Source organism: Talpa occidentalis, unplaced genomic scaffold (genome assembly GCF_014898055.3).
Source record: "Talpa occidentalis isolate TD23 unplaced genomic scaffold, MPIMG_talOcc4v2.1 talOcc4.4, whole genome shotgun sequence".
Classification (NCBI taxonomy): Eukaryota; Metazoa; Chordata; class Mammalia; order Eulipotyphla; family Talpidae; genus Talpa; species Talpa occidentalis.
In genome coordinates, this window is record NW_023604295.1 from 59,645,774 (window position 1) to 59,661,175 (window position 15,402).

The following is a 15,402-nucleotide window of genomic DNA, read 5'->3' on the forward strand; positions in this document are numbered from 1 at the left end:
CTGCTTCTCCAGCAAGCTGATAAATCCTCTGTATTCTCTAGAAAGACTTCATCTGCGCAAGGTACTTGAATAACAAAAGTGTACCAGGCCTCTTGATATCTAGTCTCAGAATTGGCACAATGTCACTTTTGTCACGTTCTACTGTTCAAAGCCCACCTTTGGAAACCTTTCCATTTTTATGGAAAGTCAGCAGAACTACATTTTGAGGAAGTATGAATTCAGGGAAGAGAATATGAAGCATTTTTCAAAGAATATACCCTATCCTTTCATAATGGAGACAACAGACTCTACACTACACAACATATTAAGGAATAGGCTTTATTAGGGAAAGGATAAACTTAACAAGACAAAATTAAGCAAAAGCAGGTAAGGAAACTTCCCATCATGTGCCTGTCATTCCACAGAGTCATTTTGGGTCCTGGTCCAATCATATTGTCATGCAGGATGGACTGTATTTCAGTAGAAATGTGTTGCCTTCTGCTGTTTTATATTTTGACAGGGGAACCTTTTCAAAGTTAATGTGCCAGTGGGGAAGTAAGTAGATTATTTTGGTGACTTTGGATTCAAATCTCAGTTGTTTGTGTAATTCTACTTGAGGTCCTCAGGAGGGTAATTTTCTCCTGTTTGGAGGGAAAATAAACAACTGTCATTCTTTTGGTGTACCAGGTAACCCTGAAAAATGAGCACAGAGTACCATCTTGGGAAATTTTATCCCTTGTAGCCCAGTTCTTCCATTTTTCTTGGCTTGTTTATGCCTAATATGGTCACATAATCAATGACTTTCCCACTACTAAATCTTATAGTTTATTCTCAGTCTTTAACTTATTTGGACTATGGGCATCATTTGACATACAATCATTCATTTATCCATTAAAAACTATGGGCAGATTTCAAGTCACTGCTTTTTCCTGGTTTCCTCCTTATAAACTGGTTGCACTTTTCTAATCATATTTTTAGTTCAAATTTGCAAAACAATGGAGAGACATGGAATCACTCATCCAGACCGTGGATGCTCTGCTTGCTCTCTATCCTCATTCTCTTAATGAGAGATTTCAGATTCACCAAATTTCAAAAGTAAATGCCCTCTACATTCTACCATCATGCACATTTAATCTCTAGGCCAGATTTTTCATCCAGGTTTAAATATTAAACTGTTTTTTGACATATTTAGTTGGATATAAATTAGGCATCTCATACTTCAAAGCACCAAAACAAAACTCCAGATGTTTCTCCAAATGTGTTTTCACTCCCATCTTAGAAATTGGCACTACACTTAAAAAGCTGGATTCTCACACCACAAACTCAAAACATTAACTAATTCAATTTGTTTAACCTTAAAAATTATATTGAATCATTTACATGCTGGACCAGATCAACCACCTCTTTTGCCTGAGTTATTATTATCAACTTTTACCTCCTCTCCGTGATCTTGTCTTTGTCTCTCTGCATTCTATTTTACACTCAACAGGAAGATATTCATATCATACCACTTGCTCTTCTGCTCAAAATGACATCCTACTTTCTCATCACTCAGGAAAAAAAAAATCAACAGTCTTACATTCCTATCTATCCCACACACTTCAAGCTTTGTAATTTCCTCAGCAACCAGTACAAACCAGAATTAGTTCCAAGAACCCATCTTCTTACCTTGCTTTATTTTTTCAAAGCTCTTCTCTCCATTGTACCACATTATGTCTTTTTCATTTGTGTTTTTGTGTCCTTTATTGGCTCTAAGATAATTGTGGATGGAGATTTTAGACTGTTAAGTCTACTGTAAAATCCCAGTGTCTGACGTAGAATAGATGTGCAATAGATTTTTTTTCAAGAAAGTAATGCCAAAACACAACTCAAGAGCTCATTTGAAAAGCATGCTACACTACTGTCCAAGCATCAAGTCTTCCTTTATCCTCAGACATTCATGAATTTGCTTATTTTGGTGTCATACACTCCTCTAGTTTGCGACACAATTACATTGATTTGTCTTGCCATAGTTTTTTTTTTTTCTTTTTTCTTCTAATCATTAAATAGCTCTACCCACTTATGTTGCCTTTATCTTAAATGTGTATATATAATTGAAATCTTTCATTTCAAGGAGCAATCATACTTTTTTTAATGTTAGTACCATCAACATTCTCAAATTTTTAAATATTTTCAACTTCATCTCATTGTATTATTTATGACTTTTCTCCCATATTATACTGAAAATTGTATAAAGGCTGTGCATATCAAGCTCCTTTTGGCATCCTTCAGAATTCTTAACATTGACTTACAAAAGAAGACTACTAATAAATATTTATGGGATACACATTATTATAAATTATGGATATCTACCATAGATAGCATAACTGGTTATATATAATGCACCACTACAGAAATTAAAGTAACAAACTAATATATTGCAATGAATATATAAATACATAATTGAGAAGACACAAAAGTCTCAAATTTCTGGTTCAGTGAAGTCACATTAGCCTCTCCAATATCCTTTTTTAATTCTATATTACTATGAAATCTAGCCATAAATTCTCAACTGTCTCTCATATATTTTGACAGTACCATTAGGAGGATTGCTTTAACTAAGGCTAGGATATCTTAAGAAGCATGCAACTGATAGTGGCAAAACAGCACCCTCTTTCAACCTTAAAGAAGTCTGATCAAGAATAACATAGCTGAAGGGAGAAACAAATTTTCCTTCAATATCCAGAATAGAGCTATTATAGACTCCTGTCCCTGGTGTTCTTTTTAATGGACAGATCTCAAAGCATGTGCTAGACTTTCTTCTCCAGATGCTCATTTGAAAAAGTATGCCAACATTTAACTCCCTTGTTGATACCAAATGTATATTTTTTGAAATAGTGAAAGCTCTTCTGATTGGTACCATGGCCCAATATTTTTAATTATTTTTAAGTATTTTGCAATATTTACTTATCCCTGCCAGTATTGAACTTAGGCTGAAGGGGTGATTGCACTAAGACTTAACCCCGAAGCCACCAGGAGGTCTCCCAATGAATATATTTTAACCCAGTAATGTATAGTTATCTACATCCTATTTTAGGAGTAAAATGAACTAGAGTGGAGGGAAATTTGAGTTTCTACTTATATGCATTAACAATAGAACTGGTATTCTTTTTATTGTATATTTTAAGGTACCATTGAATTGCAACACTGCCTATGACCCAGAGGTATAGGTTCACCACTTTAAGATGTTATTATTCTACCACACCACCAAGGTACCCATAATCTTCCACCATAGTCCCTTGGGCCTCCTCCTGTCTTTGTTTGCACCCCAACTTTCCCCCTCCGGTAGAATCAATTTATAGTCAGATTTCTAGGATTGATTTTGGTTTAGTTTTGTCTGTTTCTTTATTTTGATTCTCTGTATTCCACATATGAGTGAAACTCTTCTGTCTTTGTCTTGCTCATTCTGACATTCCACTTACTATAATTTCCTCTATATGCATCCTTGCTGTAACAAATGGCAGGATTTAATCTATTTTTTTGATCTGTTCATATTCCATTGTGTATATAACCACATATTTTTAATATGCTCACATATTTCTAGGCACTTAGTTTATTCCCATAACTTAGCTATTATAGATAGAACTACAGTGAACATAGGAGTGCATTCTTCAGGTAGATAGCTGGAAGCAGAGTTGCTGGATCATATGATAGAGCTGTTCAATATTTTGAGAAACTTCCATATTGTTTTCCAAAGGGGAGTTACCAGTCTACGTTCTCACCAATAGTGGAGGCAGCGACACTAATTGTTTCTGGTCTTTTTCATAGGGGCCATTCTTACAGGTGTGAAATATTTCATTGTGGTTTTAGTTTGCATTTCCCTGATAAATGATGGTGCGCATTTTTTCACATGCCTATTGGCCATCTGTATAATTACTACCAATTTTAATTGGGTTATTTGTTTTCTTTTTGTTGAGTTATAAGAGTTCTTTGTAGATATTGGATATGAGCCCCCTTGTGGGATGTATAATGTATAAATATTTAGTGGAGTGTTTTTTTCATTTTACTGATGGTTTCTTTCACCATACACAAGATTTTTAGTTTAAGATAGCTCCAATAATTTTTTCTTCTGTTTCCCTTGCCCTTAGACTAGAACCTTCAAAGACATCCCGGAAGCCAGTGCCATGGCATGTTTAGCCTATGTTTCTTCTATTTATTTTATGATTTCAGGTCTTACATACCATGTTCGATCCATTTTGAGTATATAATGTGAGATTGTGGTCTAGTTGCTTTCTTATGTGTGTGGTTGTGCAGTTTTCCCAAAACTGCTTAAGAGTATTTCCATTCTTCAATGTATATTTTTGGTCCTGTTGTAATAGATTAGCTGTGCATAGACATGTGGAGTTTGTCTGTACTTTCAATTCTATCATCAGTGTGTCTATTTTTATGCCAGTATCATGCTGCTTTAATTGTAATCACTTTGAAGTTTAGTTTGATTTGGGATTATGATTTTCCATCCTTTTTTCATCAGGATTGCTTTGGATATTTGGGGTCTACATCCAAATATGTAGATTCCATATTTTGTGATTCCATACAAATTTCGCTAATGCTTGTTCTACTTCTTTGAAGAATTCCACTGAAAGTTTGTTAGGGATTGCATTGAATCTGTATATTACTTTGTATAAAATGGCCATTTTTATAATGTTAATTCCTTCAATCCATGAGCAGGGTATATATTTGCATTTCTTGTACTTCTTTCAACAGTGTCTCACATTTTCATTGAACAAGTGTTTCACTTCCTTTGTTAGGTTTATTCTTCAGCATTCAATATTTTTTGATGTGATTATAAATGGGGTCCTTAATTTTTATCTTTTCTATTGTTATTTGCATATAGGGATGCAACAGATGTTTATATATTGATTTTGTGGTCTGCCACTTTACTGATTTATTGTTTCTCAGAATTTTTTTATTGGAGTTATTAGGGTATTCTATGTGTATTCAGTTTTCATTTTCAGTTTACTGAATTTAAGCCATATTTTACATGCATTTAATTTGTTGCTTATTATGAATCTAAGAAATAACTATTCCTCTTATTATTCTTATTTTTCCTAAAGTCACATGTCTGCAAATGATCCAATTTGTTGCAGACAGTTTCTACAATTTTTGTTCTTTACTGCTATCGCATGTATTAGAAGAAGTAGTTGGAATAGCACAGTCAATTATGTCTTCTGTCAACAAATATTTTAAAATTATTCAAGGTATTTCAATTAGTATGCCAGATCTGCATGTAAAATGTTATTGACATCTGAAAGTTTGTAGTCTATTAAATAAGATATGTGATTCTTCTTTATTTATTATTGCTTTCCCCTGACACATTTAAATATTTGAAAACAATTTGTTCTCCTGAGTAGTTTACTATTCCTTTCCCCAATCTACAAATTTGATTACCCTGTGGATTTACTTGGCAAGTTCTGTTTTTTCACAGATGGCATAGCTGCTTTTAAATTATCACAAATTCTTATTTGAGTAGTTCAAATAAATGAGGTATTGTTTTAATGTGTGCAGTTGGACTTTGAGCTTAGAAGAAAATGTATGCGTAAATGTATGTCACTAAGTAAATTAATATGATCTCATGTTCAATGTTAAGTTACATATTGAATATTTCCAAGTCTTTATTATTAACCCATCCCTCTACCTTTATTCTAATTATATTTCTAGATATACATATTGGTATGTATATATCCTATGATACTTTATTGCAGAAAGTCTTAATTACTTTTCTTTCCAATTATACTTTTCACTTGACTTTCTGTATCTGTCATTCTACTCCCTGACATCTAAAATCAAAACATATCATCACCAAATAAACCATTTACTTTTTCCCTGATATTTTATATATAACAACCAACCCAGTCTTAGTCTTCATATTATGTAATTCCAATGTTTTTCTTTATAACTTTCATTAACCTATTAATCTACCTTTCTAAGATACAAAAATAATAGTTCTTAAAATGTCACACCATCTCCCAATTTGAAATTTCTGGTTCTGTTTCCATTATCCATAGTTCCCATTGTCAACAGATCCACTTGTCTAAACACCAAATGTGCCAGTTCCTTAAAATGTTTCAGTGACAGCATATTGCCTGTTCTAAAAAAAAAAAAAAAAAAGGAAATTACTCAGTGGATAACTGAAATTACTCCCCCATCTCCCTTTCTTGGTTTTAGAAACACACTATAATATGTAGTGTCTATAATATGTATAGCCCACCCTACAATTAAATTAATGAATCCCATTTCTCTATAGACATTTCTGGGATTAACCAGCTTTGACCAATATTATTATTTCCAATATTATTATTTTCCGAGATTCTGAAAATCTCAACTATCTTTCAAAGTCCAAGTCATGTCATGTGTTAAAGATTTGCTCTCTATTCTTAGACTCCCACATTCATAGCAGTAATAGTTTTCATACAATAAAATATACAATTTCTGAACACATCTCCAATATTTTATAATAACCTCATTATAAAAAGATTTATATACAGTCATATCTTCCATGGTGCCCAGTAGTGAAACTTATCCCAATAGGCATAAAATATTTAATACATGTATGAATAGATATGCATACAATTGTGATAATGGTTAAAACATGTGGCAGTTTTTTGAGAAAGAAACCTCAGTTCTGTGTATATCCAATATCCAACACTAACCTATGTCAAACAATGATGCCTGCAAAAGGATTCTTAATGAGTATCAGTCTGCAATAAAGTTCTGTATGAAACTATTAGCCTCAGGCACATGTGTGTAAGGAAAATAAACAAAAAGTTCTGTAACTTCACCATTACAATGTGACATTTAGAGTAAGCCATAATATTTAGTCTCTCAAAAAAATAAAAGATATCTAAGAAAATAATTTATCTTTACAAACATAGGAATCCACAAGGGAGGTAGTAGGTGAGAGTGAATATGGCTCAGCAACTATTGGGCTGGTGAGCACCTAAGTGGAGTCAATGAATGCAATTAAAATTAATCTTGAATACATGATTTTACTTGGAATTTGAAGGAGAGGTGATACTTTTTTGAGTCTAAGAGACTGTCAGAGTGTAAATAATATTATTAGTCAAAGCTAGTAAATCCCTAGAAATGCCTACAGAAATGGAATTCATTCACGTCGTCCATGCCTTGGTGAGAAATGGTATCCAAACTAAATGAGCATGATAAAGAAGGAAAATAAATGTATCAGTGGATGGCACTAGTCAGATTCTGAAAATTAAATCTCCCTAGTTTGTGCATCACTGATGAAGAATTGTAGATTTAAAAATATATACATCATCTGTTTGACTAAAACATCAGAGGATTGTGTAAATAAACAGTGACCTAACTCCTTATGAGCAGACATAAAAAAAATCAATAAACTAAGGCAAAATAGGATGACTTACCATAACAAAGAAAGCATCCATTCTTGGCTATAATGCAAACCCCACTGACAAAGAGGAAATAAGCAATGTAATATTTAACAAATTTCTTCACAGCTTGTGCTAGTTATTTGTTCATTTGTATTTTCTGGTGGCAGAGTTGGAGGTGGGGAGGTTGGTTTGGTTTGAACTTCAAAATTCTCACAAATTTTGTCATAGCATAGGTTTTGAGAGGTGGTCATAGGCATAAATGCAACTATATATTTTAAGATAAAAAAGAGTGTAGTTTAGAGCTCTCTGATATGGGATCCAGTAATGCATTATATCCTCTATCAGATGACTACTCAAACTTATTCTTTGCATTAAGTTTCATTACCTGTGAAAAAAAATAAGATTAGTAATATCTGTCCTGCTCCATAATAATAAATGGTTTCAGTTTGGATTGAATTAGTAAGCTCATTGGTGGTGATAGGGAACACTCAGAAAAGGGGGGAAATGCTTTTTTGTAGCTGCAGGGTATGCAATTAGCTTTGTTACAGGATGTGTCACCACAAAAATGGGAAAATGGCATGGTAACTAATCCTGTAAAAACTTGAGAGCCTGAAGAAATAATTGGTTGGTGCTCACGAAGAACAAGACATTGATTTGGTAAAGAACCCCTTACCAACTGCTGTCACACATGTAGTTGTTCTGTGTTGTCTAAATCTTGGTGGACATGCCTCAGGATTGTGTGATCAGTCTTAGGGAAGTTAGTTACAACTTTGTGAATGTTATATAACAGTAACAGCAAAATAATTCTGATATATAGGCATGTAAGTTATGGCCTATGCTATATAAATTCATTGACTTTCCTTTCTCCCAATGACTTCCTGCTATAATCAAAGTTTAGCTTCATGTGCAACGTTTATTTCAATATTCTTAATAATAATGTATGTTTCTGTGGTTCCATTTGGAATCATGTAAAAATAAGGACCCGCAGTGAGGGGGAGGGGGGATAAAGAAATTATTTATTCAAAGTTAACTATAGCACTAGAGTCAGCCAACATGACTGAATTTGGCAGACTCAACAAGCAAGGGAATCTGGAATCGGTGAAAAAAGATAAGACTCCACATATCCTCTAAATGGAGGCTGTTGGCAGAGGAAATTAGAGGTGGGCTACTTTATTATTATAGCCCAGTTATGGAAACTGGGGATGGGATAGCTAGTGGCTTAACTGAAAAAAAAAAAATAAAGGGTTAACTGAAAAAAATACAGACTCAAGAATAGTTAGGTTAAGCTTATTAGATAAACTGGGAACTCGAACCTAGGTAGCAGCCCCACAGATATTACTCAGTGGGAGCGGTTCCCAGTAGGTATAAGTTTGAATACAGTTTATATAGCCAGGAACAATGAGACATTAACATTAAAAAGATAACTGTTCTTGAAAGGAGGCACTCTAAATTGTCACAAATGCTAAAGAAGGCAATACAGGTTCCACACTCCTCCCCTCCACAAGAATATACTACAGAGATGGAAAGGCTGGGCACCATTGTAAAATCTCTCTTTTATCTGAAAAGACTAATTTATGCTTTCAGGCAGGAGAATTTTGCATGCAATTTGGAGCCTGTAAGGATGGCTTGCCTGTCAGACAATGGCAAGGTCCCCAGAAAATTTTACATTATGTTCAAAATAACACCTTTGGCTTCCTTGGCTTGGTCCTGAGCTGGGATTGGGAGTCAAAATTTAGGGAAGTTGGCAGTCATTGACCAAGTCCTCACTGGTCTGAGACATTATTGTTTGGCTTTTCATGCTGGTTGCTACATTTGTTAAGTGGCAGTTATCTTGTCATATATGGGCTGGTCATTTTTATGTTTGAATATTCAGTCTCTATATTAAAACATATTCGAATCCCAAGGAGGAGGAAGCTATTGACAGTTGAGTCTTGACTTCAAAATAACCTCAACTGTGTTTTAAAATTTCTCTACCAATGTTGATTTAAAGTAGTGATTTGTCTATACTATGATGATTAATTTCATGCAGCAATTTATTCCTTCAATTATTTTACCACCAAATGGCCACCTTATTGAGTGCTAGAGGTTTTCTGAATAATGACTATCACCATTATATTGAGTCTTTCTTTTCAAACTCAGAAGGTAAATGTTTGTATTTTAAAATGACCTCTTTGAATTCCTCCAGGATTTATCCACCAATGGTTTATAAACCATCATAACCTTAGTTAAGGCTGCTTGTTTTGGGTGATCATGCCAGAAATTTCCTGAGCTTCAAAATTACATCTTTTTTCAGGGGACTTAACCATTAGAATAGCTACTTATGTAAGAAATAGGTATTTGAAAAGTCCTGATGCTTATTGGCCATTTTTGAAGTAATTCTGAGAAGTGAAAATCCTCTTTTCAAAACATCCCAAAACCATGTATGACTACAAAAACATGTATTCTATCTGTGTATATGTTTACATTCTAATCTTTTGCTACCTGACAAAAGATAACTTAGACCATTGACTGTTTTTTACTTCAGAGGATTATGTCCTAATGAATGTCTAAAATCAGTGATAGCATATTTTGCTTGATAAAATACGAAGTTTTGAAATATAAATCATTAACACATAATATTAGGGTAGGGTATTTGAGGTAATAGGCATAAAGTCTCTTCTGGTTAGGGCAGAAAAGAGCAGGATTCAGGATGCTGTAGTAGTGAATTTTAATGGAGATGAAGAGAGTATAAGAGTCTTACAAGCAGTTTAATCAACTGACAAGTGTTTATGTTCTCAAACATTAGTACTATCTATACTGCACATAGGATCATCAGGTCAAATGGGGAACATAGTTCAGCAGACATATAAACAAGTTTTGCACCAGGAAAAGTGTGGATGTATTGAGGAAATAGATTTTTTTTTTATTTTGAGATAATTTTTAGAGCATTTTCATATTAAAACAAGATTTGAGAGAAAGGTAAAGAGATTTCCATAGATCTCCTTCCTCCATATATGCAAAACCTCCACCATTAGAAAAATCAATCATTAGAATGGTATATATCTTATCAAGGATGAACTTACATTGGTATCATAATCATTCCGTAGTTTATGTTAGGATTCATTGTTAATGTTGAATATTTCAGTGTTTGTACAAATGTATACTGATAAGTACCCATATATTTACACTGCTATAGAATTCCTCTGTGCTCTACCTATTCACCTCTTGCTCCTTCCCCACCACTGGCAACTACTGATCTTTTTAGCATCTCCATTGTTTTGTACTTTCCATAATATCCTGGTTTGAACCATACAGTGTTTAATCATTTCAGTTTGGCTTATTTCATTTAGTAAGAGCATTTAAGTTTCTCTGTACCTTTTCATTTCTTTGTACTACTGAGGAATAATCCATAGTCTAGGATGTACCACTATCATCCAATTACCTACTGAATGACATCTTAATTGATTGAAATTTGGGCAATTATAATTAGATCTTGTATAAGCATCCCTTTCAGGTTGTTTTGTAGACATAAACTTTTACTTCTTTTGTTCTTTTTTTGATTTTTTTTATTTATTTTATTTATTTACTTCTTTTGTTCTTTTTTTGATTTATGCATACAAGAACGGGGGTATAGGACAAAGATGTAGGGGGTGAGAGGGTATACCAGAGACAGAATGAGGAGCTGAAAAGGTAGATCAACTGAAATACACCACTGAGGGGAGCAGTAGGTGAGTCAGGAGAGGTCTGCTGCGCCATGTAGGTATCTCCCTGGCCAGGCATTGAATTTGTGCTGCAGTGACTGCAGATAGCTTTATAGGTTGTGTCTTAACCCCTTGTGACACCAGGGAGGCCCTTCAGTTCATTTGGATAAATATCAAGGATGGTTATGGCTGAATCATAAGTTAATGTTATGTTTAATCTTGTAAGAAACCAGAAGGTTGGAGAGTTTTTGCTTTTCCACATCCTTGCTAGCATTTAATGTTGTCAGACTGACAGATTTTGGTTACCTAATAGGTTTGTAGTAATACCTTGTTTTAACTTTCATTTCTCTGATGACATATGATGCAGAAAATCTCTTAACATTATTTGATATCTGTGTGTCACTTTTGGTGAGGTTTTTTTTTGTTTTTTTTTTTTAAGATTTATTTATGTATGTATGTATGTATTTATTTATTTATTTATACAAGCACTGGGTACAGTCAGAAGCACAGGAGGGTGAGAGAATTCACCAGAGCCAGGGCGGGGAATAGAGCAGGCAGACCGATGAAATACACGGCTGAGGGGAGCAGAGGGCGAGACAGGAGAGGTCTATCGCGCCATGTAGGATCCTCGCCGGCTACCAGGGATTGAACTGGCACTGTAGAGGCTGCGGGCAGCTTTGCAGCCCAGCACACAACCGCTGCGCCACCGGGGAGGCCCTGCTGAGGTGTTTCTTTAAACATTTTACCCATTTTTTTAAATTGGGTTGGTTGTTTACTTACTGTGAGTTTTAAGAGTTCTTTAAATATGTTAGATAACAGTTTATCAGATGCACCTTTGAATTTTCTCCCAACATGGGTAGTCTTTAAATTCACATCATAATATTTTTCATATAAGTTCTTATTTTAATGAAGTTTGGTTTATCAGTTATTAGAGGTGTTTTGGTTTTGTGCCTAAAATGGCACAGCATAGCCAACATCATCTAGAATTTCTATTTTCTGGAAATTTTATATTAATTTATTTTATATTTAGGTCTGTAACCTATTTGAGTTAATTTTTGTGAAGAATGTCAATTTTATGTCTAGATTTATGGGGGGGGGGGGTTGGTGATGGTGAGGGAGTTGGATATCCAGTTGTCCCAGCATCATTTGTTAGATTACTTTTGCTCCATTACATTTCCTTTACTTTTTTAGTAAATTTCAGTTAAATATACTTGGGCTCTAAATTCTGTTCGATGAGCTTAGTTTAATCCTTCACCCATACCATAGCTTTATAGTATGTTTTGAAATTGAGTTACATCCCTCTTCCAACTTTGTTCTTTTCCTTAAATTGTGCTAGCTACAGGCCTTTGCTTCTCCATATAGAATACAGAATCAGTTTTTTGATATCTACAATATAACTTGCTGGGACTTTGATATTGCATTAATTCTATAGATCAAATTAGGAAAATCTGATATCTTGACAATATTGAGTCATTCTTCATATGGACAAGTTCTAGTCATTTATTTCTTCTTTGATTTCATTCATCAAAGTTTAGTTTTCCTTATATACCTCTTACTTGGATTCACTCAGATTTATACAGAACTATTTAAATTTGGATGCTAATAGACAATGTATTTTCTAATTCAAATTCCAGTTGTTCATTGCTGGAATAAAAGAAAACAATTGACTTTTGTTTGTTTTTTTGCTGATCCTGCATCCTGTAACCTGTTGTCATTTGTTTCAGGAATATTTTCTTTAATTCTTCTGTATTTTCTACATACACAATATATAATCTTCTGGGGGGAAAAAAACAGTATATCTTCCTTCCTAATTTTCCTTCTTTTTTATTTTTCTTACTCCATTTGATTCAGTAGGTTTTAGATGGCTCATATGAAGTTGAGATGAAACCCCAAAGTTTGTCCAGATATAGTTACAACTAGGAAAGAGGCTACTGAAGAATCTTCTGGTTTTAGAAGGTTTGTTTATGTTGAATTCTCACAGGAGATAATCTCTTATTGAGGAATTATCAACTCATCAAGAAATGTCAAATCTCAAAAAATTGTACTCATTGTCTTCAATATCAATATGTTAAACCTAATAGTCCTGATTTCATTTTTAAGTAATACAGAGAAGTTTAGAGTTGTCAAGTCTATCATAAGAGTTTTTTCTGTTCTTTGTTAGGTCATGCCCTAAATAATAAACTGCATTTTAGCAAAATTGTAATGTACCACTTTAAATTTTCTTTCTTCTAAAAATGAAAGCAAGTAAATGGAATCCTTCCACAGGATTTCTTTTCTCTATACAAAGTAGAATATCATCTACGTACTGTATCAAGACTGAATCACAAGAGAAATTTATATTTTAAGTCTTAACTGAAAACATGAAAAGGAGAAAGGTACGTCTGTGGACCCCTAGGTATATTGTTACCATTCTCAAGTGAAGGCACAAAGGTATTGATTCTTCTGACCTAGAGGCAAAGTAAAAAACTACAGAACAACATACCCACTAAAATGAAGTGCTTAATTTGTGTGTAGTAAATCAGAAACTTCAGGTGTGAATCTCAATTTACAGAGTTACTATGTAATTTCAATTCAATATCTCCCTTGGTTTTGTTATTGTAATTGTTCCTATTCTTGGTGGAGTCAGATCATTCCTTTTCATCCAGTTTTTCTCACTTTTGTGTTTTATGTTCTTAAAGTGTTATAAAAGAACAAAACCACTGTGTAGAACATAGGAACAGGTCCAATAAGCTGGTTCTTCAAAGCAACTTCAAAGATTAGTGAGTTTTGAGGTTTTCACTAGTCTAACACCCATTTGGACCAACTTTTCTCTGTGTCATCAATAAAACAAGGTAAAATTCTCTCTCCAACTTGATTTTCTTTTTGTCCAGAGAGTTTGCCTTTGATACAGAGAGGAGTATTCTCTATGGTTTCCCACCTGCCAGGAAACATGTTAGTCTGTAATTTCAGAGAGAGATGACCATCAGGCTGAGTGTAAACATAGATACAGTCTCAACAAACTATAAAACAGCAAGGCACATAGGGGATTTTGTGAGTGTTATACTTGGTTAAAGGCTGAATTTCATCTTGATAGGCAGTTCAGGTACACATTTTTTTCCTTTGACATTATTTCTAGGATAACTATGGAAATAAGTAAATGCTACCTAAATTACAACAAACAGCTATTTATTCAGAGTTTGTTATAGCAAAGGAATCAGCCATCATTACTTGTCTTTGATAACAAGTCAAAGGACCAGGAGAATGGAATAGCTTTATAGTTAAATGAAGGGAGTCTTCAGGAATGCCCAGTAGCAGGTTGTTTGCAAGCAGTCTAACTAGAAAGGTTTGGGGTGGAGGGGTGAGTTCAGGAACTTAGGTGATTAATTTGAGGAACAAATTTGACTTTCTCTACTTGGTCCTGAATTGGAAACAATAGTAAAAATTTAAGAAGCTGAAAGTCATTGTCCAAACCCTGATCCTCTCTGCTGATTGCTATAGAGGTTGTAAATTAGCTTCTAAGTCTGATTTCTGCTGAGGTTTTGAATCAGAGTGCTATTGTCATATATAATGTGGTCATTGTCCATTTATATATTCAGTCTCTGAATCATGTATGTTTGCCTTTGACTTAAACCCTTCAAAATTTATTTGCTTTGTTTTAATGAGTTATGGTTTTACTTTTTTTGACTCTTTCAATGATCACTTTCCAAAAGATACCATCTATGACCTGCAAGTCTAAGTCAGGATCTTTTGCAATGCAAATCTTGTGTAGCTCTTCTAAGGCTTAAAAATCTTCCATAGCTTCCTTTGCCTACAGTATAAAATTGAAACATATCATATTATATAAAGTTATCTGTGTTTGTTTCCCTCCAGTGTCACCATTACTGATCTATAAATCCCTGCATGCATACTCCATAACACAGCAAAAGTGATGTTTGCCAATATTTTGGGAGTGTTCACTACTTCCAAAATTCTACACATGTTCAAGTACTCCTTTCTCTTGAACTTCCTCCTCTTTCTACATATGAAATCAATTCCTCCTGAGTATTTTAAGAATAAAACTATTTGACCTCCACTCTCAGCTAGAATTAACTCTCCAATTTGTATATTTCACATGTGAATACATCTACCCATACAACTAAAAAGTCATACGTATTCCTTTTTGCATCTGCTTATAGGATCTCTTATAGGATTTGGAGTCTAAGTCTAGACACTTAGTAATTGATTGGTAAAGGAAAAATGGAGAAACTGTCGTGGCATGAATAAAATTAATTGGATAGATACCTTTCTAAGCACTGACTCAATAATTGTACTAATAGTTTTGTTGAAAGATAAGGGCTGGAGAACCAAAAGGAAATAATATAGATCAGAAGATAGATGAG

At 34.0% G+C, this 15,402-nt stretch overlaps 1 long non-coding RNA gene across 1 annotated transcript in view; it reads right to left on the reverse strand.

Annotated features, from left to right (window-relative positions):
* Nucleotides 1-324: 324 nt before the first annotated feature.
* The window catches only part of LOC119256840 (uncharacterized), a 92,232-nt gene continuing 77,154 nt past the window's right edge, over nt 325-15,402 (reverse strand). Inside the window, exon 5 of the long non-coding RNA XR_005127903.2 lies at nt 325-620. This is a non-coding gene — a long non-coding RNA (uncharacterized LOC119256840). The remainder of the gene's footprint in view (nt 621-15,402) is intronic.